This window comes from Oncorhynchus mykiss, chromosome 18 (genome assembly GCF_057628025.1).
Source record: "Oncorhynchus mykiss isolate SJ-2025 chromosome 18, ASM5762802v1, whole genome shotgun sequence".
Classification (NCBI taxonomy): Eukaryota; Metazoa; Chordata; class Actinopteri; order Salmoniformes; family Salmonidae; genus Oncorhynchus; species Oncorhynchus mykiss.
In genome coordinates this window covers 80136115-80161969 of record NC_143039.1, presented here as the reverse complement: position 1 = coordinate 80161969, position 25855 = coordinate 80136115, and positions in this window count along the sequence as shown.

Genomic DNA, 25855 nt, shown 5'->3' with positions numbered 1-25855 from the left:
TTTGATTAAGGGTATAGACTGTAGTTCTATAATGATTTGTTTAAGGGTATAGACTGTAGTTCTATAATGATTTGAGTAAGGGTATAGACTGTAGTTCTATAATGATTTGAGTAAGGGTATAGACTGTAGTTCTATAATGATTTGAGTAAGGGTATAGACTGTAGTTCTATAATGATTTGTTTAAGGGTATAGACTGTAGTTCTATAATGATTTGAGTAAGGGTATAGACTGTAGTTCTATAATGATTTGAGTAAGGGTATAGACTGTAGTTCTATAATGATTTGAGTAAGGGTATAGACTGTAGTTCTATAATGATTTGTTTAAGGGTATAGACTGTAGTTCTATAATGATTTGTTTAAGGGTATAGACTGTAGTTCTATAATGATTTGAGTAAGGGTATAGACTGTAGTTCTATAATGATTTGAGTAAGGGTATAGACTGTAGTTCTATAATGATTTGAGTAAGGGTATAGACTGTAGTTCTATAATGATTTGAGTAAGGGTATAGACTGTAGTTCTATAATGATTTGTTTAAGGGTATAGACTGTAGTTCTATAATGATTTGTTTAAGGGTATAGACTGTAGTTCTATAATGATTTGTAAGGACCGGGCCCTTTTTTTCAATTTTCCCCTAAAATGACATACCAAATCTAACTACCTGTAGTTTAGAGACAGCAGGGGTTCAAACTGTAGAACCCAGTTCCTACATTTGAATATAAAAATGTATTTTATCAAAAGAAAATATGCTACATTTTATCTCTGGGACCCTCAGAATGACAAATCAGAGCCAGATGACTGAATGTAAGTACATTATTTACCTTCAGAGGTGAATGTATCAAACCAGTTGCCGTGATAGGTCTTTTGTTGTTGTGAATTCTCCTCAAACAATAGCATGGTATTCCTTCACTCTAATAGCTACTGTAAATTGAACAGTGCAGTTAGATTAACAAGAATGTAAGCTTTCTGGCCATATAAGACATGTCTATGTCCTGGAAAGTTTGCTGTTACTTACAACGTCATGCTAATCACATTAGCGCACGTTAGATCAACTGTCCCGGTGGAGGGACACCGATCCCACAGAGGTTTAGGGTATAAACTGTGGATTTATAATTATTTGTTTGTAGTTTTATAATGATTTTTTTTAGAATATAGACTATTGTTTTATAACGATTTGTAATGTTTAAGGATATAGTGTCATGTATACGCAGGAAGTCAGGAAGCAGGTGCAGAACGTGAGTTTAATAATGAATCCATACAACAGAACAAACATGAGTGAAAATAATATGACTTAATGACTGATGTCAACTGAGGACTAAATAAAGGGGTAATCAAAGAGAGAATATTGAACAGGTGTAATGATGATGGCCAGGTGTGTGTAATGAGCGGTAGGCAGACCCAGAGAGAGGTAGGCAGACCCAGAGAGAGGTAGGCAGTCCCAGAGAGACGTAGGCAGACCCAGAGAGAGGTAGGCAGACCCAGAGAGAGGTAGGCAGACCCAGAGAGAGGTAGGCAGACACAGAAAGAGGTAGGCAGTCCCAGAGAGAGGTAGGCAGTCCCAGAGATAGGTAGGCAGTCCCAGAGAGAGGTAGGCAGTCCCAGAGAGAGGTAGGCAGTCCCAGAGAGAGGTAGGCAGACCCAGAGAGAGGTAGGCAGACCCAGAGAGAGGTAGGCAGACCCAGAGAGAGGTAGGCAGACCCAGAGAGAGGTAGGCAGACCCAGAGAGAGGTAGGCAGACCCAGAGAGAGGGAAGAAAAGCAGGATTTAGAGAATCTGTCAACAACTACCATAGTAGTGGTGAAATCATCAGAAAGGGGGAAATCAGTTACAAAGTCGATGGACAGGTGGGAAGATGGTAGGAGAGGAGAGACTCTCTAACATAGTTTTACCTTGGACTTTCTTTGTAGTTCTTCTTGTCTTCCATCCTTTCTGTCTTTTGTTTTTAGTTTGTGCCCCAGGCTCAGAGGACAGATGTCCTTGCCCTCCTTCTTTGTGACTGGCTCACTTCTCCCAATTAGGATGGGGTCCAGGAACCATAGAGATGGAGATATGGGGATAACGGGGGAGGAAGTGAAGGATGTAAAGACGGGCCCTCAGGAGAGGTCACCTGTTCATCCCTGCGGGAAGTGAGAGATGAAGAGGATGAAGAGAGGAAGCAAGCAGCAGAGGTGTGAGCAGCTGGTCCACAGCTGGTGTTCTGGTCCTGGAGGCTTCAGGTCGACGATGCAGACCATCGTTCTCCTCTGTTCCCATGTTCCCCTCTGTTCCCATGTTCCCCTCTGTTCCCATGTTCCCCTCTGTTCCCATGTTCCCCACTGTTCCCATGTTCCCCTCTGTTCCCATCGTTCCCCTCTGTTCCCATGTTCCCCTCTGTTCCCATCATTCCCCTCTGTTCCCATGTTCCCATCTTCCCCTCTGCTCCCATCGCTCCCCTCTGTTCCAGAGTTCCCCTCTGTTCCCATCATTCCCCTCTGTCACATAGAGAGAGAACATACAACAACACATGAGTGAGGTGATTGGACAGGTGAATTATATTAGGAAATGCCAGTAACTTCAATTTGTTGATATCCTCTCTCTGTATTTCTCTCTCACTTTCACTCTCTCTCTGTCTCTCTCTCTCTCTCTTTATTCTATCTCTCTCTCTCTTTCTCCCTCTCTCTCTCTCTTTATTCTATCTCTCTCTTTCTCCCTCTCTCTCTCTCTCTCTCTCTCTCTCTGTCTCTCTCTCTCTCTTCATTATATCTCTCTCTTTCTCCCTCTCTCTCTTTATTCTCCCCCTCTCTCCTTCTCTCTCTCTCTAACGTGAGACAAATAGTTCCTAGGGGCACAGTAGTCCCAGCAGCTCCCTGTCAGCCTGGCCGCTAATGAAATCAACATGGGTGACAGATAAACCCGCCAAAAATAAGTAGTCAGAGTGCCGTGGGCCCTCTATCAACCACCGCCCTCGCCAGCTCCACACCGACATATTCGCTGTTCCCTTGACCCCTCTCAAAGTTCTAGATCATTGGGAGGTCCATCATTTGCTGAAATTACATTTCAAGTTTTTATTTATTATTGTAATGTATTTTTTGTCTTCTGTCATTCTGTTCCCGGTCATTGCTTGGTGTAAAGGGTTGGTGCATTGAGGTCAACAAGATGGATTCCCTCAGGAGAAGTTGAAGTTGCTTGGTTTTGAACCCTGTCGATCTGGCATCTAGGCAGGAACCAATCGTACAGAGACCTGATATCTTCTCCTGTCCATCCTGAATTGGTTGTGTCAAACAGAAGACACAATGTTTCCAGAAAGGATTCAAACATTTTTTCATATTTTGTTGTTGTTACAGCCTGAATTTAAAATGAATTAAATTGAGATTTTGTGTCAGTGACCTACAAAATACCCCATAATGACTCATGATGATGTCGTATCATTGGCCCAATTCCCCATAATGTCAAAGTGGAATAATGCTTTCAAATATTTTTTACAAAGAAATAAAACATTAAACATCTGAAATGTCTTAAGTAAATAAGTGTTCAACCCCTTAGTTGTGGCAAGCCTAAATAAATTCTAAAATAAAACATTAGCTTAACAACTTCCGCAATAGTGTTTAACATGATTTTTGAATGACCTCATCTCTGTACCCCACACATACAATTATCTGTAAGGTCCCTCAGTCGAGCAGCGCATTTCTAACACGTATTCAACCATAAAGACCAGGGAGGAATTCCAATGACACACAAAGCTCCCACAAACGGTGGCACAGCGGTCTAATGCACTGCATCTCAGTGGAAGAGGCGTCACTACAGTCCCTGGTTTGATTCCAGGCTGTATCACATCCGGCCGTGATTGGGATTTCCACAGGGCGGAGCACACTTGTCCCAGTGTCGTCCGGGTTAGGTTAGGGTTTGGCCGGGGTAGGCCGTCATTGTAAATAAGAATGTGTTCTTATTAACTGACTTTCCTAGTTAAATAAAGGTAAAATAATGAGATGAATGGCTCCTAAGGAGCCATACAATGGAATACCCAGAAAACCTAGCAGTCAAAACGTGGAAATGGTTCCAGTTGTTTTTTCACATAGAAACACCTAAAATAGTGGCTGTGTTTAGTGTAGGCTTACCCTGGCGTGACGTTTTGAGAACTGTGAAAAATCTCTCTCAGACAAGGTGACTTTTATCGATATATTTGCCTGTACAATGAAATGCTAATTAGCTGCTAATGTGGCTATCATACAGAACTACAAATACCATGATGATCTGTATAAGACTGAACAATAGAGACAAAGCTAATCATCTCTGGATTAAACATCCAATGCTAGCAACATTTTGTAATGAATACGTTTGTTAAATTGACTTACATTTATGATTTATGTGAGCTGTCTTGGACACGTTTTAAATGGACACAATACCTGTCAGCAAAGGTGTCAGCTAGAGGTGAGGTGCAGGAGTTTGCTGGGAATTGTAGTTTTGCAAGATGTCTACTTTGATGCTAATTAGCGTTTTCGAATCTGACAGTAAATGGAGCCGAATGTATTGATCGATGTCCCCTTGTCTGAGAGAGATTTTACAGTTCCCAAAACCTCACGCCTGGGTAAACCTACACGAAACACTTGAAGTGTTTCTCAAATCCCCATTAAGAAAATGAAATGGTGGATTTCCATTTCCCTGTTTGACATCCAGGTTTTATGGGTATTATGACACGTCCACCTCGGTGCTCTGTTACCATAGCAATGAATGAATCACAGATCTCTTGCATGTCACAAACCGGATGTTTTTAAAGAGACAGTGCACAATTTTTGATGCAATGCATCTCAATAGGAAATATTGCATAATAACATCCCTGATCAACAACATCCCTGATCAACAACATCCCTGATCAACAACATCCCTGATCAACAACATCCCTGACCAACAACATCCCTGATCAACAACATCCCTGATCAACAACATCCCTGACCAACAACATCCCTGATCAACAACATCCCTGACCAACAACATCCCCCCACAACAACATTCCTGAACAACAACATCCCTGATCAACAACATCCCTGATCAACAACATCCCTGACCAACAACATCCCTGACCAACAACATCCCTGATCAACAACATCCCTGATCAACAACATCCCTGACCAACAACATCCCTGATCAACAACATCCCTGACCAACAACATCCCCCCACAACAACATTCCTGACCAACAACATCCCTGATCAACAACATCCCTGATCAACAACATCCCTGACCAACAACATCCCTGATCAACAACATCCCTGATCAACAACATCCCTGACCAACAACATCCCTGATCAACAACATCCCTGACCAACAACATCCCCCCACAACAACATTCCTGAACAACAACATCCCTGATCAACAACATCCCTGATCAACAACATCCCTGACCAACAACATCCCTGACCAACAACATCCCTGATCAACAACATCCCTGATCAACAACATCCCTGACCAACAACATCCCTGATCAACAACATCCCTGACCAACAACATCCCCCCACAACAACATTCCTGAACAACAACATCCCTGATCAGTGGTGGCTCTACTGGGTAGCGGTGACTGATCAGGGCTGTGGTGGCTCTATTGGGTTATAGTGGTGACTGATCAGTGCTGTGGTGGCTCTATTGGATTATAGTGGTGACTGATCAGTGCTGTGGTGGCTCTATTGGGTTATAATGATTAGATGACCTATCATGTTACTGTATATCTGCACACGAAAACAGAGCAGACAAACACAAAACTAGATGTCTGCTCCCTCCCTCCTCTCCATCTACCCAATCAACTGCTCCCTCCCTCCTCTTCCCTCTCCATCTACCCAATCAACTGCTCCCTCCCTCCTCTTCCCTCTCCACCCTCCCTCCCTCCTCTTCCCTCCCTCCCTCCCTCCCTCCCAATCTCTTGTTTCCTCATATGGCCTCCACCCACCCTCCTTCTCCCTGAAAACATTAGTAAGAAACTTTGCGTGAAGCAACCCTGAATCAATTCTGGACATTCAATATTCTAACTCTCTCTCTCTCTCTCTCTCTCTCTCTGTCTCTCTCTCTCTCTCTCTCTCTCTCTCTCTCTCTCTCTCTGTCTCTGTCTCTCTCTCTCTCTCTCTGGCCTCCACCCAGCCCTCCTTCTCCCTGAAAACATTAGTAATAAACTATGCGTGAAGCAACCCTGAATCAATCCTGGACCTTCAATATTCTAACTCTCTCTCTCTCTCTCTCTGTCTCTCTCTCTCAATTCAATTCAATTCAAGGGCTTTATTGGCATGGGAAACATGTGTTAACATTGCCAAAGCAAGTGAGGTAGATAATATATAAAGTGAATATATAAAGTGAAATAAACAATAAAATGAACAGTAAACATTAAACATACAGAAGTTTAAAAACAATAAAGACATTACAAATGTCATATTATATATATATACAGTGTTTTAACAATGTACAAATGGTTAAAGGACACAAGATAAAATAAATAAGCATAAATATGGGTTGTATTTACAATGGTGTGTGTTCTTCACTGGTTGCCCTTTTCTTGTGGCAACAGGTCACAAATCTTGCTGCTGTGATGGCACACTGTGGAATTTCACCCAGTAGATATGGGAGTTTTTCAAAATTGGATTTGTTTTCAAATTCTTTGTGGATCTGTGTAATCTGAGGGAAATATGTCTCTCTTATATGGTCATACATTGGGCAGGAGGTTAGGAAGTGCAGCTCAGTTCCCACCTCATTTTGTGGGCAGTGAGCACATAGCCTGTCTTCTCTTGAGAGCCATGTTTGTCTACGGCTGCCTTTCTCAATAGCAAGGCTATGCTCACTGAGTTTGTACATAGTCAAAGCTTTCCTTAATTTTGGGTCAGTCACAGTGGTCAGGTATTCTGCCGCTGTGTACTCTCTGTTTAAGGCCAAATAGCATTCTAGTTTGTTCTGTTTTTTTGTTCATTCTTTCCAATGTGTCAAGTAATTATCTTTTTGTTTTCTCATGATTTGGTTGGGTCTAATTGTGCTGCTGTCCTGGGGCTCTGTAGGGTGTGTTTTTGTTTGTGAACAGAGCCCCAGGACCAGCTTGCTTAGGGGACTCTTCTCCAGGTTCATCTCTCTGTAGGTGATGGCTTTGTTATGGAAGGTTTGGGAATCACTTCCTTTTAGGTGGTTATAGAATTTAACAGCTCTTTTCTGGATTTTGATAATTAGTGGGTTTCGGCCTAATTCTGCTCTGCATGCATTATTTGGTGTTCTACGTTGTACACGGAGGATATTTTTGCAGATTTCTGAGTGCAGTCTCAATTTGGTGTTTGTCTCATTTTGTGAAGTCTTGGTTGGTGAGCGGACCCCAGACCTCACAACCATAACGGGCAATGGGCTCTATGACTGATTCAAGTATTTTTAGCCAAATCCTAATTGGTATGTTGAAATGTATGTTCCTTTTGATGGCATAGAATGCCCTTCTTGCCTTGTCTCTCAGATCGTTCTCAGATCGTTCTCTCTCTATCTCTCTCTCTCTCTCTATCTCTCTCTCTCTCTCTCTCTATCTCTCTCTCTCTCTCTCTCTGTCTCTCTATCTCTATCTCTGTCCTCTCTCTCTGTTCTCTCTCTCTGTTCTCTCTCCCTCTCTTTCTCTTTCTCTCTCGGTCTTTCTTTCTCTGTCTTTCTCTCTCTCTCCTTCTCTTTTTACCCTCTCTCCATCTCTCTCCATTTTACCTTTCTCTCTCTCCCTCTTTCTGTCTCTCCTCCTTATGAGAAAATATATCCAGTTGGGGAGAGATCTATTTGCATTAGTGCTGCTCCCAGCTCATTGATTGGTTGAGATTAGAGAGAGAGAGAGAGAGAGAGAGAGAGAGAGAGAGAGAGAGAGACAGACAACTAAGTAGGTCAAGAATTCAAGAAGCATCTCACTCAGTTTACTGTCTGTTCCTCTGGTGACCACCAGATGGCACTGTAGATCCAGCTTTCTGTCATAGAGAGAGGGAGAGAGTGGGTGAAGGAGAGAGAGATAGTGGGTGAAGGAGAGAGAGAGAGAGAGAGAGAGAGAGAGAGAGAGAGAGAGAGAGAGAGAGAGAGAGAGAGAGAGAGAGAGAGAGAGAGAGAGAGAGAGAGAGAGAGAGAGAGAGAGAGAGAGAGAGAGAGAGAGAGAGAGAGAGAGAGAGAGAGAGAGAGAGAGAGAGAGAGAGAGAGAGGTTGCAGTAACAGCCTGTACCTCACTGCTGCAGTAAACTAACATCTGGGCTCTATAACCCACAAGATTACAACTCTAAACATATCAACAAATAAACCATTTGCATCTTGTCTTGCAGGGTTTGATGCTTATAGCTTGTCTCCCTGTTTTTTTTAGCAGAGGGAGAGAGAGGCAGGAAGGAAGAGAGTAAAGGAGAGATGGGGGAGAGAGAGACAGGAAGGAAGAGAGTAAAGGAGAGATGGGGGAGAGAGAGACAGGAAGGAAGAGAGTAAAGGAGAGATGGGGGAGAGAGAGACAGGAAGAGAGTAAAGGAGAGGTGGAGGAGAGAGAGACAGGAAGGAAGAGAGTAAAGGAGAGATGGGGGAGAGAGAGACAGGAAGAGAGTAAAGGAGAGATGGAGGAGAGAGAGACAGGGAGGAAGAGAGAGAGAGACAGGAAGAGAGTAAAGGAGAGATGGAGGAGAGGGAGACAGGGAGGAAGAGAGTAAAGGAGAGATGGGGAGAGAGAGACAGGGAGGAAGAGAGTAAAGGAGAGATGGTGAGAGAGAGGGGTTTGATGCTTATAGCTTGTCTCCCTGTTTTTTTTAGCAGAGGGAGAGAGAGGCAGGAATGAAGAGAGTAAAGGAGAGATAGTGAGAGAGAGAGACAGGGAGGAAGAGAGTAAAGTAGAGACAGAGGAGAGAGAGACAGGGAGGAAGAGAGTAAAGGAGAGATAGTGAGAGAGAGAGACAGGGAGGAAGAGAGTAAAGTAGAGACGGAGGAGAGAGAGACAGGGAGGAAGAGAGAGAGAGACAGGAAGAGAGTAAAGGAGAGATGGAGGAGAGGGAGACAGGGAGGAAGAGAGTAAAGGAGAGATGGGGAGAGAGAGACAGGGAGGAAGAGAGTAAAGGAGAGATGGTGAGAGAGAGAGACAGGGAGGAAGATAGTAAAGTAGAGACAGAGGAGAGAGAGACAGGGAGGAAGAGAGAGAGAGAGACAGGGAGAGAGTAAAGGAGAGATGGAGGAGAGAGAGACAGGGAGGAAGAGAGAGAGACAGGGAGGAAGAGAGTAAAGTAGAGACGGAGGAGAGAGAGACAGGGAGGAAGAGAGAGAGAGAGACAGGAAGAGAGTAAAGGAGAGATGGAGGAGAGGGAGACAGGGAGGAAGAGAGTAAAGGAGAGATGGGGAGAGAGAGACAGGGAGGAAGAGAGTAAAGGAGAGATGGAGGAGAGGGAGACAGGGAGGAAGAGAGTAAAGGAGAGATGGGGAGAGAGAGACAGGGAGGAAGAGAGTAAAGGAGAGACAGGAAGGAAGAGAGTAAAGTAGAGATGGGGAGAGAGAGACAGTAAAGTAGAGATGGGGAGAGAGAGAGCTTGTCAAGGGACATTGGTTAATCTCAACTTGCCTACCTGGTTAAATAAAGGTGAAATAAATAAATAAAATTGTTAGAAGGAACTACTGTGCTCTGCATTGGCTAGCATTGTATTTGAAGGCTGTACCTCTAAGGTATATGAAGGCTGTACCTCTGCTATAATCACTTTTACTAGAAAAATTGCAGCGACCGTAGGGACAGAACATTGTAGAGACCATAGGGACAGAACCTTGTAGAGACCATAGGGACAGAACATTGTAGGGACCATAGGGACAGAACATTGTAGAGACCATTGGGACAGAACATTGTAGAGACCATTGGGACAGAACATTGTAGAGACCATAGGGACAGAACCTTGTAGAGACCATAGAGACAGAACATTGTAGAGACCATAGAGACAGAACATTGTAGAGACCATAGAGACAGAACATTGTAGAGACTATAGGGACAGAACATTGTAGAGACCATAGGGACAGAACATAGACACAACTGCTAAGGTCAATCCCTAATTACCTCTTTATTCTCTCTCTCTCTCTCTCTGTCTCTCTCTCTCTCTCTCTCTCTCTCTCTATCTCTCTCTCAATTTTTCAAATCAACTCAATTTGCTTTATTGCCATGACGGAACAATGTATATATTGCCAAAGTTTTGGTTTTGTGATATTTACAATATCAAAAATAAATAAACATGAGAATCAAAATTGTCAACGGAACAACAGTAACAACAGTAACCAAGGGTCAAAATATCCCTACATTCAACAATAAGTATACAGTAGAGGACATGTGCAGGTTACAGTAGAGGACAGGACGGGTGGCCTGTCCTCATCAGAGAGGTCTTTGAAACCTTGAATAAGGGAAATTGACATATTTTTGACATTTTGTCAGGAAATGCAGCTCTGTCTCAGGTTCTGCTGTTGTCCAGTGGTTGCACTGCCTTTCCTCTACAGGGAGCCAGGTTCTGCTGTTGTCCAGTGGTTGCACTGCCTTTCCTCTACAGGGAGCCAGGTTCTGCTGTTGTCCAGTGGTTGCACTGCCTTTCCTCTACAGGGAGCCAGGTTTTCCTGTGTCTACCCTCCTCAATGGCAAGGCTGTGCTCACTGAGCCTGTACTTTGTCAAGGTTTTTCTAAGGTTTTGATCAGTAACCATGGTCAAATAGTTAGCCACGGTGTACTGTTGATTTAGGGCCAGATAGCACTGCATTTTGCTTTGTGTTTGTGCTTGTGTTTCCCAATAAGCAATGTAGTTTTGTTTTGACTGTGTTGTAATTTGGTTTATCCTGATTGATTGGATGTTCTGGTCATGGGGCTTCAGTGTGTTAGTAGAACAGGTTTGTGAACTCAGCCCCAGGACTAGCTGGATGAGGGGACTGAGGCTTCAGTGTGTTAGTAGAACAGGTTTGTGAACTCAGCCTCAGGACCAGCTGGATGAGGGGACTGAGGCTTCAGTGTGTTAGTAGAACAGGTTTGTGAACTCAGCCCCAGGACCAGCTGGATGAGGGGACTCTTTTCTTTGCTCAGCTCTTGGCATTGCAGGGCTTGGTAGTGATATGAGAGGGGGTCACTGTATTTTAGATGTTTCCAAAACTGAATTGCTCTTTTTTGAGTTTTTTATTATTAGTGAGTATTGGCCTAATTCTGCCCTCCATGCATTGTTTGTAGTTTTCCTCTGGACATGTAGGAGAATCTTACAGAACTCTGCATGCAGGGTTTCAATGGGGTGTTTGTCACATTTGATGAAATCTTGTTTTGCAAGTGGACCCCACACCTCGCTGCCATAAAGTGAAATTGGTTCAATGACACATTCAATTAGTTTTAGACAAATTTCAATAGGTATTTCAATTAGAATTAGTTTTTTAATGGCGTAGAATGCCCTGCGTGCTTTCTCTCTCAGTTCATTCACTGCCTCATTAAGGTGTCCAGTTGAGCTTATTTTAAACCTCAGTAATTGTAGTGTGTACAGTACTCTATATATTTTGTACCAATTGAGAACTTTGGTCTAATTCCCTGAGATCTGGATCTTCTTTGGAAAATCATTATTTTAGTCTTTTTGGGGTTTACTGCCAGGGCCCAGGTCTGGCAGTACTGCTCTAGCAGGTCCAGGCTCTGCTGTAGGCCATGTGCTGTGGGTGTTTACTGCCCGGGCCCAGGTCTGGCAGTACTGCTCTAGCAGGTCCAGGCTCTGCTGTAGGCCATGTGCTGTGGGTGTTTACTGCCAGGGCCCAGGTCTGGTAGTACTGCTCTAGCAGGTCCAGGCTCTGCTGTAGGCCATGTGTTGTGGGTGACAGCAGGCATAGGTCATCTGCGAAGAGTAGGCATTTAACTTCTGAATTGTGGAGACTAACACCAGGGGCTGAGGATTTTTCTAGACTAGTGGCCAATTCGTTAATGTAAATATTGAAGAGTGCGGGGCTCAGATTGCAACCCTGGCGAAGACCCCGCCCCTGGAATTCTGTTATTTTCTTACCAATTTTAATGCTGCACGTATTGCCAGTATACATTGATTTAATTATGTCATATGTTTTACCCCCTACACCACTTTCAATAACTTTGTAGAATAACTTTGTAGAACAGTCCTGCATGCCAAATAGAATCAAATGCTTTTTGAATGTCGATGAAGCAAGCGTATATTTTGGTGGACATGTTTATCTATTTTTTTTTTAATTATTTTTTTATTTAACTAGGCAAGTCAGTTAAGAACAAATTCTTATTTTCAATGACGGCCTAGGAACAGTGGGTTAACTGCCTGTTCAGGGGCAGAATGACAGATTGTCAGCTCGGGGGTTTGAACTTTCAACCTTCCGGTTCCTAGTCCAACTCTCTAACCACTAGGCTACCCTGCCGCCCCAAATCTATCAGGGTGTGTAGGGTGTAAATATGGTCAGTTGTGCGATGTTTTGGTATAAATCCAATTAGTCTTTTACTCAAGACATTGTGTTTATTAAGGAAGTTTAGAACTCTTACATTTATAATACTACAGAAAACCTTCCCCAGGTTACTGTTCACCACAAATGCCTCTGGAATTGCTGGGGTCAAATTTGTCTCTGTTCTAAAAGATTGGGGTTATGAGTCCTTGATTCCAGATGTCAGGGAAATAACCTACACTCAGGATAATATTAAACAGTTTTAAAATAGCCAATTGAAATTTTGCACTAGTGAGTTTGAGCATCTCTTTTAGGATGCCATCAGGTCCGCATGCTTTTTTAAATTTGAGGGTGTGAAGTTTCTTATAGAGCTCCTGGTCAGTAATAGTTTAGTTTCTTATAGAGCTCCTGGTCAGTAATAGTTTAGTTTCTTATAGAGCTCCTGGTCAGTAATAGTTTAGTTTCTTATAGAGCTCCTGGTCAGTAATAGTTTAGTTTCTTATAGAGCTCATGGTCAGTAATAGTTTAGTTTCTTATAGAGCTCCTGGTCAGTAATAGTTTAGTTTCTTATAGAGCTCCTGGTCAGTAATAGTTTAGTGTCTTATAGAGCTCCTGGTCAGTAATAGTTTAGTTTCTTATAGAGCTCCTGGTCAGTAATAGTTTAGTGTCTTATAGAGCTCCTGGTCAGTAATAGTTTAGTGTCTTATAGAGCTCCTGGTCAGTAATAGTTTAGTTTCTTATAGAGCTCCTGGTCAGTAATAATTTAGTTTCTTATAGAGCTCCTGGTCAGTAATAGTTTAGTTTCTTATAGAGCTCCTGGTCAGTAATATTTTAGTGTCTTATAGAGCTCCTGGTCAGTAATAGTTTAGTTTCTTATAGAGCTCCTGGTCAGTAATAGTTTAGTGTCTTATAGAGCTCCTGGTCAGTAATAGTTTAGTTTCTTATAGAGCTCCTGGTCAGTAATTGTTTAGTTTCTTATAGAGCTCCTGGTCAGTAATAGTTTAGTTTCTTATAGAGCTCCTGGTCAGTAATAGTTTAGTGTCTTATAGAGCTCCTGGTCAGTAATAGTTTAATGTCATATAGAGCTCCTGGTCAGTAATAGTTTAGTTTCTTATAGAGCTCCTGGTCAGTAACAGTTTAGTTTCTTATAGAGCCCCTGGTCAGTAATAGTTTAGTGTCTTATAGAGCTCCTGGTCAGTAATTGTTTAGTGTCTTATAGAGCTCCTGGTCAGTAATAGTTTAGTTTCTTATAGAGCTCCTGGTCAGTAATTGTTTAGTTTCTTATAGAGCTCCTGGTCAGTAATAGTTTAGTTTCTTATAGAGCTCCTGGTCAGTAATAGTTTAGTATCTTATAGAGCTCCTGGTCAGTAATAGTTTAATGTCTTATAGAGCTCCTGGTCAGTAATAGTTTAGTTTCTTAAAGAGCTCCTGGTCAGTAATAGTTTAGTTTCTTATAGAGCTCCTGGTCAGTAATAGTTTAGTTTCTTATAGAGCTCCTGGTCAGTAATAGTTTAGTTTCTTATAGAGCTCCTGGTCAGTAATAGTTTAGTTTCTTATAGAGCTCCTGGTCAGTAATAGTTTAGTTTCTTATAGAGCTCCTGGTCAGTAATAGTTTAGTTTCTTATAGAGCTTCTGGTCAGTAATAGTTTAGTTTCTTATAGAGCTCCTGGTCAGTAATAGTTTAGTTTCTTATAGAGCTCCTGGTCAGTAATAGTTTAGTTTCTTATAGAGCTCCTGGTCAGTAATAGTTTAGTTTCTTATAGAGCTCCTGGTCAGTAATAGTTTAGTTTCTTATAGAGCTCCTGGTCAGTAATAGTTTAGTTTCTTATAGAGCTCATGGTCAGTAATTGTTTAGTTTCTTATAGAGCTCCTGGTCAGTAATAGTTTAGTTTCTTATAGAGCTCCTGGTCAGTAATAGTTTAGTTTCTTATAGAGCTCATGATCAGTAATAGTTTAATGTCTTATAGAGCTCCTGGTCAGTAATAGTTTAGTTTCTTATAGAGCTCCTGGTCAGTAATAGTTTAGTTTCTTATAGAGCTCCTGGTCAGTAATAGTTTAGTGTCTTATAGAGCTCCTGGTCAGTAATAGTTTAGTGTCGTATAGAGCTCCTGGTCAGTAATAGTTTAGTGTCTTATAGAGCTCCTGGTCAGTAATAGTTTAGTTTCTTATAGAGCTCCTGGTCAGTAATAGTTTAGTGTCTTATAGAGCTCCTGGTCAGTAATAGTTTAGTTTCTTATAGAGCTCATGATCAGTAATAGTTTAATGTCTTATAGAGCTCCTGGTCAGTAATAGTTTAGTTTCTTATAGAGCTCCTGGTCAGTAATAGTTTAGTTTCTTATAGAGCTCCTGGTCAGTAATAGTTTAGTGTCTTATAGAGCTCCTGGTCAGTAATAGTTTAGTGTCGTATAGAGCTCCTGGTCAGTAATAGTTTAGTGTCTTATAGAGCTCCTGGTCAGTAATAGTTTAGTTTCTTATAGAGCTCCTGGTCAGTAATAGTTTAGTGTCTTATAGAGCTCCTGGTCAGTAATAGTTTAGTTTCTTATAGAGCTCCTGGTCAGTAATAGTTTAGTGTCTTATAGAGCTCCTGGTCAGTAATAGTTTAGTTTCTTATAGAGCTCCTGGTCAGTAATAGTTTAGTTTCTTATAGAGCTCCTGGTCAGTAATAGTTTAGTGTCTTATAGAGCTCCTGGTCAGTAATAGTTTAGTTTCTTATAGAGCTCCTGGTCAGTAATAGTTTAGTGTCTTATAGAGCTCCTGGTCAGTAATAGTTTAGTGTCTTATAGAGCTCCTGGTCAGTAATAGTTTAGTTTCTTATAGAGCTCATGGTCAGTAATAGTTTAGTGTCTTATAGAGCTCCTGGTCAGTAATAGTTTAGTTTCTTATAGAGCTCCTGGTCAGTAATAGTTTAGTGTCTTATAGAGCTCCTGGTCAGTAATAGTTTAGTGTCGTATAGAGCTCCTGGTCAGTAATAGTTTAGTGTCTTATAGAGCTCCTGGTCAGTAATAGTTTAGTTTCTTATAGAGCTCCTGGTCAGTAATAGTTTAGTGTCTTATAGAGCTCCTGGTCAGTAATAGTTTAGTTTCTTATAGAGCTCCTGGTCAGTAATAGTTTAGTGTCTTATAGAGCTCCTGGTCAGTAATAGTTTAGTTTCTTATAGAGCTCCTGGTCAGTAATAGTTTAGTTTCTTATAGAGCTCCTGGTCAGTAATAGTTTAGTGTCTTATAGAGCTCCTGGTCAGTAATAGTTTAGTTTCTTATAGAGCTCCTGGTCAGTAATAGTTTAGTGTCTTATAGAGCTCCTGGTCAGTAATAGTTTATTGTCTTATAGAGCTCCTGGTCAGTAATAGTTTAGTTTCTTATAGAGCTCATGGTCAGTAATAGTTTAGTGTCTTATAGAGCTCCTGGTCAGTAATAGTTTAGTTTCTTATAGAGCTCCTGGTCAGTAATAGTTTAGTTTCTTATAGAGCTCCTGGTCAGTAATAGTTTAGTTTCTTATAGAGCTCCTGGTCAGTAATAGTTTAGTTTCTTATAGAGCTCCTGGTCAGTAATAGTTTAGTTTCTTATAGAGCTCCTGGTCAGTAATAGTTTAGTTTCTTATAGAGCTCATGGTCAGTAATTGTTTAGTTTCTTATAGAGCTCCTGGTCAGTAATAGTTTAGTTTCTTATAGAGCTCCTGGTCAGTAATAGTTTAGTGTCGTATAGAGCTCCTGGTCAGTAATAGTTTAGTTTCTTATAGAGCTCCTGGTCAGTAATAGTTTAGTGTCGTATAGAGCTCCTGGTCAGTAATAGTTTAGTTTCTTATAGAGCTCCTGGTCAGTAATAGTTTAGTTTCTTATAGAGCTCCTGGTCAGTAATAGTTTAGTTTCTTATAGAGCTCCTGGTCAGTAATAGTTTAGTTTCTTATAGAGCTCCTGGTCAGTAATAGTTTAGTTTCTTATAGAGCTCCTGGTCAGTAATAGTTTAGTTTCTTATAGAGCTCCTGGTCAGTAATAGTTTAGTTTCTTATAGAGCTCATGGTCAGTAATTGTTTAGTTTCTTATAGAGCTCCTGGTCAGTAATAGTTTAGTTTCTTATAGAGCTCCTGGTCAGTAATAGTTTAGTTTCTTATAGAGCTCCTGGTCAGTAATAGTTTAATGTCTTATAGAGCTCCTGGTCAGTAATAGTTTAGTTTCTTATAGATCTCCTGGTCAGTAACTGGGGAGTCCAGTGGATTTTGATTGTCCTTTATAGCTTTTTCTAATCCATTCAACTTCTCCTGAATTTGGTGTTGTTCTGCGTTTGTGTCAATTTGAACGGTGTTGTAGAGTGTTTTAAAATGTGTTGTCCATATGTCACCATTTTGTATCGCTAATTCCTCTTGTTTAGATTTATTTTATTTTTTTCAAATTTTGCCAGAAGTTGTTTGTGTTTATGGACTCCTCAAATAGCGTCAGCAGCTTGCTGTTGTTCTTTTTTGGTTCTGAGTGTACGTTTACAGAGTTTTAAAGTCTCACAGTAATGAAGACGTGATTCACCATTATTTGGGTCTCTGTGCTTTTGGTTGGATAGTGTTCTAATTTTATTCCTTATAATTTTACAATCTGCATCAAACCAGGTGTCATTTGTGGTCTTTTTAAAAAAAAATCAATTTCACTTGTGCTTCTTTTGCCATTTGCTTGAATATATAGTTGAATATATAGTTGAATATATAGTTGAATATATAGTTGAATATATAGTTGAATATATAGTTGAATATATAGTTGAATATATAGTTGAATATATAGTTGAATATATAGTTGAATATATAGTTGAATATATAGTTGAATATATAGTTGAATGTATAGTTGAATGTATAGTTGAATATATAGTTGAATATATAGTTGAATATATAGTTGAATATATAGTTGAATATATAGTTGAATATATAGTTGAATATATAGTTGAATATATAGTTGAATATATAGTTGAATATATAGTTGAATATATAGTTGATGTTTTTGCTGCAGATTGATGCCTTCTTCACTGTGAGTGAATGTGGTGTCCAGAAAGTTCTCTAAGAGTGTCTGGATATTTTGGTTCCAGGTTGCTTTCTGGTTTTCTTCTGTGCTGTTTTGGGCCCATCTGTATGCATGTCTGATGTTGTACAGCTGACTGGGCTGTGAATGTCTGATGTTGTACAGCTGACTGGGCTGTGAATGTGTGATGTTGTACAGCTGACTGGGCTGTGATGTTGTACAGCTTACTGGGCTGTGAATGTCTGATGTTGTACAGCTGACTGGGCTGTGAATGTCTGATGTTGGACAGCTTACTGGGCTGTGAATGTGTGATGTTGTACAGCTGACTGGGCTGTGAATGTCTGATGTTGTACAGCTGACTGGGCTGTGAATGTCTGATGTTGTACAGCTTACTGGGCTGTGAATGTCTGATGTTGTACAGCTTACTGGGCTGTGAATGTGTGATGTTGTACAGCTGACTGGGCTGTGAATGTGTGATGTTGTACAGCTGACTGGGCTGTGGATGTGTGATGTTGTACAGCTTACTGGGCTGTGAATGTCTGATGTTGTACAGCTGACTGGGCTGTGAATGTCTGATGTTGTACAGCTGACTGGGCTGTGAATGTCTGATGTTGTACAGCTGACTGGGCTGTGAATGTCTGATGTTGTACAGCTGACTGAGCTGTGATGTTGTACAGCTTACTGGGCTGTGATGTTGTACAGCTGTCTGGGCTGTGAATGTCTGATGTTGTACAGCTGACTGGGCTATGATGTTGTACAGCTGACTGGGCTGTGAATGTCTGATGTTGTACAGCTGACTGGGCTGTGAATGTGTGATGTTGTACAGCTGTGTGGGCTGTGAATGTCTGATGTTGTACAGCTGACTGGGCTGTGAATGTCTGATGTTGTACAGCTGACTGGGCTATGATGTTGGACAGCTTACTGGGCTGTGTATGTCTGATGTTGTACAGCTTACTGGGCTGTGATGTTGTACAGCTTACTGGGCTGTGAATGTGTGATGTTGTACAGCTGACTGGGCTGTGAATGTCTGATGTTGTACAGCTTACTGGGCTGTGAATGTCTGATGTTGTACAGCTGACTGGGCTGTGATGTTGTACAGCTGACTGGGCTGTGATGTTGTACAGCTTACTGGGCTGTGATGTTGTACAGCTTACTGGGCTGTGATGTTGTACAGCTGACTGGGCTGTGAATGTCTGATGTTGTACAGCTTACTGGGCTGTGATGTTGTACAGCTTACTGGGCTGTGAATGTCTGATGTTGTACAGCTGACTGGGCTGTGATGTTGTACAGCTTACTGGGCTGTGATGTTGTACAGCTGACTGGGCTGTGAATGTCTGATGTTGTACAGCTTACTGGGCTGTGAACGTCTGATGTTGAACAGCTTACTGGGCTGATATGTTGTACAGCTGACTGGGCTGTGAATGTTGTACAGCTGACTGGGCTGTGAATGTCTGATGTTGTACAGCTCACTGGGCTGTGAATGTCTGATGTTGTACAGCTGACTGGGCTGTGAATGTTGTACAGCTGACTGGGCTGTGAATGTCTGATGTTGTACTTCTCACTGGGCTGTGAATGTCTGATGTTGTACAGCTCACTGGGCTGTGAATGTCTGATGTTGTACAGCTGACTGGGCTGTGAATGTTGTACAGCTGACTGGGCTGTGAATGTCTGATGTTGTACAGCTGACTGGGCTGTGAATGTCTGATGTTGTACAGCTGACTGGGCTGTGAATGTCTGATGTTGTACAGCTGACTGGGCTGTGAATGTCTGATGTTGTACAACTTACTGGGCAGTGAATGTCTGATGTTGTACAGCTGACTGGGCTGTGATGTTGTACAGCTGACTGGGCTGTGATGTTGTACAGCTGACTGGGCTGTGATGTTGTACAGCTGACTGGGCTGTGAATGTCTGATGTTGTACAGCTGACTGGGCTGTGAATGTGTGGTTGTTTCCATGTCTGTTCTTTTCAGGAACAACGTAATTCGGCTGTGATCAGACAGAGGTGTTAGTGGCTTGACAGTGACTGAGCTGAGAGAGAAAGGGTCAATGTCTGTGATCATATTGTCTACTGTGCTGTGGCCAAGAGGTGAGCAGTAGGTGAATCTCCCCAAAGAGTCCCCCCCATAACCTACCATTGTCAAAGTACAGACCCAGGCTTCCACCGAGCTGCATCAGATCCCTTCCGTTGTTGGTGACGGGGCTGTCACTGTTGTTTCTATGGGGGAGATGAAGACCGTTAGAAGCAGTATGGACTGTAATGAAGCTGTCCCCTCGTGTGGTCTGTCACTGTTGTTTCTATGGGGGAGATGAAGACCGTTAGAAGCAGTATGGACTGTAATGAAGCTGTCCCCTCATGTGGTATGTCACTGTTGTTTCTATGGGGGAGATGCAGACAGAAACACTATGGCCTGTAATAAAGCTGTCCCCTCGTGTGGTCTGTCACTGTTGTTTCTATGGGGGAGATTAAGACTGAGACACTATGGCCTGTAATAAAGCTGTCCCCTCATGTGGTCTGTCACTGTTGTTTCTATGGGGGAGATGCAGACAGAAACACTATGGCCTGTAATAAAGCTGTCCCCTCGTGTGGTCTGTCACTGTTGTTTCTATGGGGGAGATTAAGACTGAGACACTATGGCCTGTAATAAAGCTGTCCCCTCGTGTGGTTGTTAGATCAGGTAGTGTTCCTGTGCGCGCATTTGTGTCCCCCAGATGAGCACATTTCCCTGGTCCTGGAAATGGCACATCTCTTCCTGAAGGGTGGGGGAGATCTCCTCTGGGTAATATGGGGATTCTGAGGGGGGGAGATCTCCTCTGAGTAATATGGGGATTCTGAGGGGGGGAGGGGGGAGATCTCCTCTGAGTAATATGGGGAATCTGAGGGGGGGAGATCTCCTCTGAGTAATATGGGGATTCTGGGGGGGGGGGGGAGATCTCCTCTGAGTAACATGGGGATTCTGAGGGGGGGGGGGATCTCCTCTGAATAATATGGGGATTCGGAGGGGGGGGGGAGATCTCCTCTGAGTAATATGGGGATTCTGAGGGGGGGGGGGGGGGAGATCTATATGCGCAAAGGAACACATCTTTTTCTGTCAGTACAAGCTTTTTTTCAGTTTTAAACAATGTGATATTTGCCAATTTTGAGGGGATCAATTAGATGTTGTAGTTCGGATTTGTACCAAGTGATCAGTCCTCCAGAGTCTGCCTCTATCTCTATTTCTCTCTCTCTTAGCAGGTCGGGTGTAGCAGGCCTTGTTTGGCAGGCCGGGTTTGGCAGGCCGGGTTTAGCAGGCCTGGTTTGGCAGGCCTGGTTTGGCAGGCCGGGTTTGGTAGGCCGGGTTTAGCAGGCCGGGTTTGGCAGGCCGGGTTTAGCAAGTTTGGCAGCTCTGAAAGGTTGTTGACAAGGGAGGAGGGGGCGTGGGTGGAGAGAGGAGGGGGGTGGACGTGGGTGGAGAGAGGAGGGGGGTAGCAGAGTAGAGTAAAGAGAGAGAGTTGGCCCTAAACAGAGAGTACACAGCGGCAGAATACCTGACCACTGTGACTGACCCAAACTTAAGGAAAGCTTTGACTACGTACAGACTCAGTGAGCCATAGCCTTGCTATTGAGAAAGGCCGCCGTAGGCAGACATGGCTCTCAAGAGAAGACAGGCTATGTGCACACTGCCCACAAAATGAGGTGGAAACTGAGCATGCAGTCTAGGTTGGTGAGTGGACCCCAGACCTCACAACAACAAAGGGCAATGGGTTCCACCACTGATTCAAGTCATTTTTAGCCAAATCCTAACTGGGAAGTCACATTTTATGTTCCTTTTGATGACATAGAACATGGCTCACTCGAGAGACGCTAACGGAGTCAGTGCAGCCAGCTGGTTTCTTCACGCATCGCGCCGACAGAAACAAGCATCTTTCTGCTAAGAAGAGGGGCGGGGGTATAACTTATGATTAACGAGACGTGGTGTGATCATAACAACATACAGGAACTCAAGTCCTTCTGTTCACCTGACTTAGAATTCCTCACAATCAAATATCTACCGCGTCATCTACCAAGGGAATTCTCTTCGATTATAATCACAGTCGTATTTATTCCCCCCCAATCAAACACATCGATGCCCCTGAACAAACTTTATTTGACTCTATGCATACTGGAACCCACTTATCCTGAGGCTGCATTCATTGTAGCTGGGGATTTTAAGAAGGCTAATCTGAAAACAAGACTCCCTAAATTGTATCAGCAAATCAATTGCGCAACCAGGGATGGTAAAACCCTGAGTTATTGCTATTCTCACTTCTGCGACGCATATAAGGCTCTCCCCCGCCCTCCTTTCGGAAAAGCTGACCACGACTCCATTTTGTTGCTTCCAGCCTACAGACAGAAACTAAAACAAAAAGCTCCCTCGCTCAGGTCTGTTCAACGATGGTCCGACTATTCTGATTCCACGCTCAAACACTGCTTCGATCACGTGGATTGGGATATGTTCCGCACTGCAACGGCTCAGACACAAGAGGGATGTGGCAGGGTCTACAGTCAATTACAGATTACAAAAAGAATACCAGCCCCGGATGTCTTGCTCCCAGACAGACAAAATAACTTTTTTGCCCGCTTTGAGGACAATACAGTGCCACTGACACGGCCCGCAACCAAAACATGCGGACTCTCCTTCACTGCAGCCGAGGTGAGTAAAACATTTAAACGTGTTAACCCTCACAAAGCTGCAGGCCCAGACGGCATCCCCAGCCGCGCCCTCAGAGCATGCGCAGACCAGCTGGCTGGTGTCTTTACTGACATATTCAATCAACCCTTATCCCAGTCTGCTGTTCCCACATGCTTCAAGAGGGCCACCATTGTCCCTGTTCCCAAGAAAGCTAAGGTATCTGAGCTAAATGACTACCGCCCCATAGCACTCACTTCCGTCATCATGAAGTGCTTTGAGAGACTAGTCAAGGACCATATCACCTCCACCCTACCTGACACCCTAGACCCACCCCAATTTGCTTACCGCCCAAATAGGTCCACAGACGATGCAATCTCAACCACACTGCCCACTGCCCTAACCCATCTGGACAAGAGGAATACCTATGTGAGAATGCTGTTCATCGACTACAGCTCAGCATTTAACACCATAGTAGCCTCCAAACTCGTCATCAAGCTCGATACCCTGGGTCTCGACCCCGCCCTGTGCAACTGGATACTGGACTTCCTGACGATTGAACCATTGAATTCACAAGAGTATAAAACAGCAATTAAAAACAATGACAGGGCAGGGAATCAGCCTCAAGATCATTCATCAGTGATTTAAAAACACCAATCGGGACAAGTTCCTCCAGTTTAAAAGTATTTTGTAAGGTGTTCCAAGACGATGGCACAGAGGACATAAAAGCCCTTTTACCAAATTCAGTTTGGACATTTGGAACAGTTAGCAGGATAAAGTCCCGTGAACGAAGAGAGTACCCACCACATTTCTTAACAATAATAATGCACAAATAAAATGGTAGTAAACCCAAAATGGCTTTGTAAATAACAGTATACCAGTGACTGAGCCTATGAGTGACTAGAGGCCAGCCAACCCTGGTATACAAGTGCCATGGTAAAGGGTGTCAACTGATCACAAACACTGAGCGGAAGCATTCATATATAAAATATCCCATAGTCTAGTAAAGGCATATATGTAGCTGATACTAGCCTCCTTCTGGCTTCAAAAGAAAAACAGGCCTTATTCCTCAAATAAAATCCCAATTTCAGCTTCAATTTTTTGTTGAATAGTTGTTGAATATGCAATTTTAAAGAGACACCGTCATCAATTAAAATTCCATATTTATATGAGGTTACAACCTCAATCTCCTTGCCCTGACAGGTAGTGATAGGTGAAAGGTTAAGATGTCTATTTCTTGCATTAGAAAACACCATTAGTTTAGTTTTGATGTGATCTTCCCGCCCCCCCCCTGGGTTGTGCCAAGGCGGAGATCTTTGTGGGCTATACTCGGCCTTGTCTCAGGATGGTAAGTTGGTGGTTGAAGATATCCCTCTAGTGGTGTGGGGGCTGTGCTTTGGCAAAGTGGGTGGGGTTATATCCTTCCTGTTTGGCCCTGTCCGGGGGTGTCCTCTGATGGGGCCACAGTGTCTCCTGCCCCCTCCTGTCTCAGCCTCCAGTATTTATGCTGCAGTAGTTTATGTGTCGGGGGGCTAGGGTCAGTTTGTTATATCTGGAGTACTTCTCCTGTCCTATTCGGTGTCCTGTGTGAATTTAAGTGTGCTCTCTCTAATTCTCTCTTTCTCTCTTTCTTTCTCTCTCTCGGAGGACCTGAGTCCTAGGACCATGCCTCAGGACTACCTGACATGATGACTCCTTGCTGTCCCCAGTCCACCTGGCTGTGCTGCTGCTCCAGTTTCAACTGTTCTGCCTTATTATTATTGGACCATGCTGGTCATTTATGAACATTTGAACATCTTGGCCATGTTCTGTTATAATGTCCACCCGTGCACAGCCAGAAGAGGACTGGCCACCCCACATAGCCTGGTTCCTCTCTAGGTTTCTTCCTAGGTTTTGGCCTTTCTAGGGAGTTTTTCCTAGCCCCCGTGCTTCTACACCTGCATTGCTTGCTGTTTGGGGTTTTAGGCTGGGTTTCTGTACAGCACTTTGAGATATCAGCTGATGTACAAAGGGCTGTATAAATAAATTAGATTTGATTGGAGTTTTCTCAGTATTGAAAAGTGGTTGGACAATTTTTTTAAAGTGGTAGGACAATTGCTGATTTCCAGATCTTTGGAATTTCATTACATTCCAGGGTTAGATTGAACAGAGATGTAAGTGGTTCAGCTATGAAATCAGCTGCCAGATTTAAAAAGCAGGGATCCAAAAGATCGGGACCTGCATGCTTTCTCTGATCTAAGGATTTCAGGGCTTTATGTACCACCTGTACTGAGAATGGCAAAAAGCTAAAAGTTTCACCAGCTCTCACTGATTCATCCACACAGGGTTGTACAGAGACAGAGGACACTGAATCAAACAGCCTACCAGATGATACAAAAGGGCTCATTGAAACAATTCAGCGTTTCAGTTTTGTGTTATACAGCAACAGAGTCCTTCAAAACACATGACGGTAATTCATTCATTAACTGTTACCAGACAGACTTCGTAGCTCCAAAACATTGCTTTGTTAATATCTGTATTGTTGTTTATCACTTATCTTCTTTGATGTAAATAGATTAAACCTTAAATGAAACCTAAAATTAAAACGTAAATTAAACCTAAACTGCTCAAAAGCCACATACAGCCTTCAAAGACTTTTCTCACCCCTTGACCTAATCCACACTGTGTTACAGCCTGCATTTACAATGGATATTTTTTCTCAGAAAGGTTGATCTCCTGAAGCATTATGGGCTACAGCATTGAACATTTTGTTGTGGGCATTCCCTACCATGTCTACATCACGGTTAACCTTGCTCTTTTAAAAACACGGAGAACCCTTCGCACACATCTTATCACTAGATACAATGAAGATGAGGAAACTCTGGGGTGAGGAGTAGTACCTTCTTTTCGTGTGAAGATTGCACCAGTATGCTACAGAGAAGGAGTATTTTCAACATGTCAAGTCTTCATCTGAAACTGGGATTTCAGAACACATACTGTGAATTCAGAAAGTATTCAGTACTCCAATCCCCATTCATTCAGTACACCCTCCCCATTCATTCAGTACACCCCCCCATTCATTCAGTACACCCTCCCCATTAATTCAGTACACCCCCCCAATCATTCAGTACACCACCCCATTCTTTCAGTACACCCACCCCATTCATTAATTCAGTACACCCCCCATTCATTCAGTACACCCCCCATTCTTTCAGTACACCCTGCCCATTCATTCATTACACCATCCCCATTCTTTCAGTACACCCTCCCATTCATTCATTCAGTACACCCCCCCCATTCTTTCAGTACACCCTCCCCATTCATTAATTCAGTACACCCCCCCATTTTTTCAGTACACCCTCCCCATTCATTCAGTACACCCCCCCATTCATTCAGTACACCCCCCCCATTATTTCAGTACACCCTCCCAATTCATTCATTCAGTACACCATCCCCATTCATTCAGTACACTCCCCCATACATTCAGTACACCCCCCCCCCATTCATTCAGTTCACCATCCCAATTCATTCATTCAATACAACCCCCCATTCATTCAGTTCACCATCCCAATTCATTCATTCAGTACACCATCCCGATTCATTCAGTACACCATCCCCATTCATTCAGTACACCATCCCCATTCATTTAGTACACCATCCCCATTCATTCAGTACACCATCCCCATTCATTCAGTACACCCCCCCATTATTTCAGTACACCCTCCCCATTCATTCGTTCAGTACACCATCCCCATTCATTCAATACACTCCCCCATTCATTCAGTACACCCCCCCATTCATTCAGTTCACCATCCCAATTCATTCATTCAGTACAACCCCCCATTCATTCAGTTCACCATCCCAATTTATTCATTCAGT